Source organism: Triticum urartu, unplaced genomic scaffold, assembly GCF_056163025.1.
Source record: "Triticum urartu cultivar PI428250 unplaced genomic scaffold, HENAU_Tu73 scaffold2, whole genome shotgun sequence".
NCBI lineage: Eukaryota > Viridiplantae > Streptophyta > Magnoliopsida > Poales > Poaceae > Triticum > Triticum urartu.
Genome location: NW_028260368.1, coordinates 17,274,808 through 17,279,918, shown reverse-complemented (window position 1 = coordinate 17,279,918; position 5,111 = coordinate 17,274,808).

The window sequence follows — 5,111 nt, the reverse complement described above, 5'->3', positions numbered from 1 at the left end:
CGATCAAACGATCCCCGTGCCAGCCCAAATCATGATCTTCACCAACTTGGATTTGGTTCTCTCGCGAAAATCGCGAGTTGCAGAGATGAGAACCATGAAAAGCAAGATCCCGAATAAGAAAACAGAAACCGAGGAAGAGGAAACCACAAGAGTGAAGACTAGTAGAGTCTCGTCTTTTGTCATTCTTTGCTCCTTTTTCACTCAATGATTCCTTCGAATTTGCCGACCAAAAATTCTATATGTCTATTCTATCTATGATATTTCTATATATATAGAATATGATATCTAATATGACATCCGATTTGTCAAAGGGATTGGATTGGTGACTTACCCATTCAGTGACTTTGGCACTGGACGTTCCAAAAACGGGTACTATCGGATCGGGTGAATTAGAGAATAGACAGAGGTCCGTTGGCATTTCAGCCTTTCTTCTCCTTTCAGGGCCTATCCGAAAGAGAATCCAGTACCTCTTGGTCCTGAATATCAGAATAGGACGAACGAACCGGCCTCCGCGGATATCTTTGCTTCGGAACAAAACCCTGCAATCAAATAGATTGTCCCAAGGGCGCCATATTCTAGGAGCCCAAGTTATGCTATTGAAAATTCGTTCCTCTAGCAGTTCCGGTTTGAGCATTCCGTTCCCTTTTTCAAACTCCACTTCTTTTCATATAGCAATCCCTGATCAAAGAGAGAACAATATCCATTTCAAAACATTTCTAACAGATTCCTTAGTTCGGACCGACGAAGTAATGTCACTCGACTATTATCAACCTGACTGCAATCTTTTTCTGTCGGTAAGGATTGCACCAGAGCACCTTCTACTTCTAATAGGCCATGAACTATAGATAGAGAAGAATCATTCTGAGCGAGTACATAAGAAGCGATCCACTTTTTTTCATCGGTTCCAGGGGAAGACCAAAGATCTTGCGCGGCAGGTCCGCCAGAAAAACTCAAAAGAGAAAGAAGTCTCGTTAATCTCTTCATGCTCGTTCCAAGTTCGAAGTACCTTTTGGCCAAAGAAAAACCCGCTTCCTGACACGATTGCCTCTTTATCTTTATATAGATAGATTCTATGGGGTTATTACTTAGTAAGTCTATTTTGTACAAGAGCCCCTCCTATCTGATAGAAAAGGGTCCCATGATCCCGAGCCGATCTTACCTTGGCTCGCAAACCCCAAGTTTGTCTATGAAGAGCTAATCTAATTGTATTTTTTTCTAGAATGGATTTCTTATGTGGAATACTAATGGATAGGGCTTCGTTGCTAAGTGCTACAAGATCTAGTGCACTGGAACTCGTGGTTATGGACCCGAATCCTTTAGTATGGAACATTGTCTTTTCCAAGTAAAAACCCCTAGTATATGAAAGAATGAAAAGGTGCTTTCGTTCTTGTGGAATAAGAAGCCCTCGTACCTTAATGAAAGGAAAATCGTAATTTTTCGTTAGGTATTTGACCAAATAGGATCGTCCAGTTCCTACAGAACCTATCACTAAAATACCCGATAGGGCTAAGCGGAACGAAAAGGGTTTTCCATGAGATGGTAAATGAAAACGATTAGTCCCACACGAGGTTTGGGAATAAGTGATTGTCTGATAATGAGCAAGGAATATACGTCTTTCTGCTAAAGAGGATCTATTAAACTCATAATTCATTAGATCCTTGTTATCAATGCCAACTAGGTATCATAAGTAAATGGATCCCGGTTGTTCAATCCTTTGATAACCAAGGTCATTCTTTGCTAAAGAGAAATGATCACTATGAGTCAGACTCAATAGAATTGGATCCATTCCAAATAGCGAGAATTAGGATTCTTGATCCCTCTCAATCTCTCTTTCAATTCGAGGATCCAGAGAGGTGTTTTCATAGTCATCTCCGAATATTTGCCATCTCGGAATATTTTCGATTTCATTTTTCTATGATATGTCTTTCTATATGAAAATTGGTTATTTACGATGTACGATGATCCCTGTTAAGCATCCATGGCTGAATGGTTAAAGCGCCCAACTCATAATTGGTAAATTTGCGGGTTCAATTCCTGCTGGATGCACACGAACGGGAACATTCCATAAGTCTATTGGAACTGGCTCTCTATCCATGGAATCTCATCCATCATCCATACATAACGAATTGGTATGGTATATTCATACCATAACATAAGAACAATAAGAACTCGAATTCTTATCGATACTGGAACTCAGAGCATAGGAGGGAAAGTCGATTTATGGATGGAATCAAATACGCAGTATTTACAGAAAAAAGTCTTCGTTTATTGGGAAAGAATCAATATACTTTTAATGTCGAATCGGGATTCACTAAGACAGAAATAAAGCATTGGGTCGAACTCTTCTTTGGTGTTAAGGTGGTAGCTGTGAATAGCCATCGACTACCTGGAAAAGGTAGAAGAATAGGACCTATTCTGGGCCATACAATGCATTACAGACGTATGATCATTACCCTTCAACCGGGTTATTCTATTCCACTTCTAGATAGAGAAAAAAACTAAAGGAGAATACTTAATAATACGGCGAAACATTTATACAAAACACCTATCCCGAGCACACGCAAGGGAACCGTAGACAGGCAAGTGAAATCCAATCCACGAAATAATTTGATCCATGGACGGCACCGTTGTGGTAAAGGTCGTAATTCCAGAGGAATCATTACCGCAAGGCATAGAGGGGGAGGTCATAAGCGCCTATACCGTAAAATAGATTTTCGACGGAATCAAAAAGACATATCTGGTAGAATCGTAACCATAGAATACGACCCTAATCGAAATGCATACATTTGTCTCATACACTATGGGGATGGTGAGAAGAGATATATTTTACATCCCAGAGGGGCTATAATTGGAGATACTATTGTTTCTGGTACAAAAGTTCCTATATCAATGGGAAATGCCCTACCTTTGAGTGCGGTTTGAACTATTGATTTACGTAATTGGAAGTAACCAATTAGGTTTACGACGAAACCTAGAAATCGATCACTGATCCAATTTGACTACCTCTACGGGATAGACCTCAACAGAAAACTGTTGAGTAACGGCAGCAAGTGATTGAGTTCAGTAGTTCCTCATAGAAAATTATTGGCTCTAGAGATATGGTAATATGGAGAAGACAAAATTGTTTGAAGCACGCACAGAACCGGAAGCGCCCCTTGTTTCAAAGAGAGGAGGACGGGTTATTCACATTTAATTTGATGGTCAGAGGCAAATTGAAAGCTAAGCAGTGGTAATTAAGACCCCCGGGGGAAAATAGGGATGTCTCCTACGTTACCCATAATATGTGGAAGTATCGACGTAATTTTTTCATAGAGTCATTCGATCTGAATGCTACATGAAGAACATAAGCCAGATGACGGAACGCAGAGACCTAGGATGTAGAAGATCATAACATGAGCGATTCGGCAGATTTGGATTCCTTTCCTATATATCCACTCATGTGGTACTTCATCATATGATTCATATAAGATCCATCTGTCTAGAGATCGTCATATACATCTAGAAAGCCGTATGCTTTGGAAGAAGCTTGTACAGTTTGGGAAGGGGTTTTTTGAGAGAAAAGAAGAATCTACTTCAACCGATATGCCCTTAGGCCCGGCCATGCATAACATAGAAATCACACGTGGAAGGGGTGGGCAATTAGCTAGAGCAGCAGGTGCTGTAGCGAAACTCATTGCAAAAGAGGGTAAATCGGCCACTTTAAGATTACCATCTGGGGAGGTCCGTTTAGTATCCCAAAACTGCTTAGCAACAGTCGACAAGTGGGGTAATGTTGGGGTGAACCAAAAAAGTTTGGGTAGAGCCGGATCTAAGTGTTGGCTAGGTAAACGCCCCGTAGTAAGAGGGGTAGTTATGACCCCTGTGGACCACCCCCATGGGGGCGGTGAAGGGAAAGCTCCCATTGGTAGAAAAAAACCCACAACCCCTTGGGGTTATCCTGCGCTTGAAGAAGAACTAGGAAAAGGAAAAAATATAGCGATAGTTTTATTCTTCGTCGCCGTAAGTAAATACGTAACTAGGATATGGGAAAATTGCATTTTTGGAATTTGCAATAATGCGATGGGCGAACGACGGGGAATTGAACCCGCGCATGGTGGATTCACAATCCACTGCCTTGATCCACTTGGCTACATCCGCCCTTATCCAGCTAAAGGATTTTTTTCTTTTTTCCATTGATCATTATTCTATTTATTCTGACCTCCGTACTTCGATCGAGATATTGGACATAGAATGCCACTCTTTAAAAAGGAAAAAAGGAGTAATCAGCCTGTGACACGAAAAAAAACGAATCCTTTTGTAGCTCATCATTTATTGGCAAAGATAGAAAAGGTCAATATGAAAGGGGAGAAAGAAACAATAGTAACGTGGTCCGGGCATCTAGCATTCTACCACAATGGTTGGCCATACAATCGCGATTCATAATGGAAAGGAACATATACCTATTTACATAACAAATCCTATGGTAGGTCGCAAATTGGGGGAATTCGTGCCTACTCGGCATTTCACGAGTTATGAAAATGCAAGAAAGGATACTAAATCTCGTCGTTAACTGAATTCTGAATAGAAAGATTAAGAAGAAAAAAAAGATTCAAAATAAAGACAGAAATACCCAATATCTTGCCTAGAACAAGATATTGGGTATTTCTGTCTTCCAAAAATTCTTATATGTTAGCAGAAAAACCTTATCCATTAATAGATGGAACTTCAACAGCAGCTAAGTCTAGAGGGAAGTTGTGAGCATTACGTTCGTGCATTACTTCCATACCAAGGTTAGCACGGTTGATGATATCAGCCCAAGTATTAATAACGCGACCTTGACTATCAACTACAGATTGGTTGAAATTGAAACCATTTAGGTTGAAAGCCATAGTACTAATACCTAAAGCAGTGAACCAGATCCTACTACAGGCCAAGCAGCCAAGAAGAAGTGTAAAGAACGAGAGTTGTTGAAACTAGCATATTGGAAGATAATCGGCCAAAATAACCATGAGCAGCCACAATATTATAGTTTCTTCCTCTTGACCAAATTTGTAACCTCATTAGCGGATTCATTTTCAGTAGTTTCCCTGATCAAACTAGAGGTTACCAAGGAACCATGCATAGCAACTGAA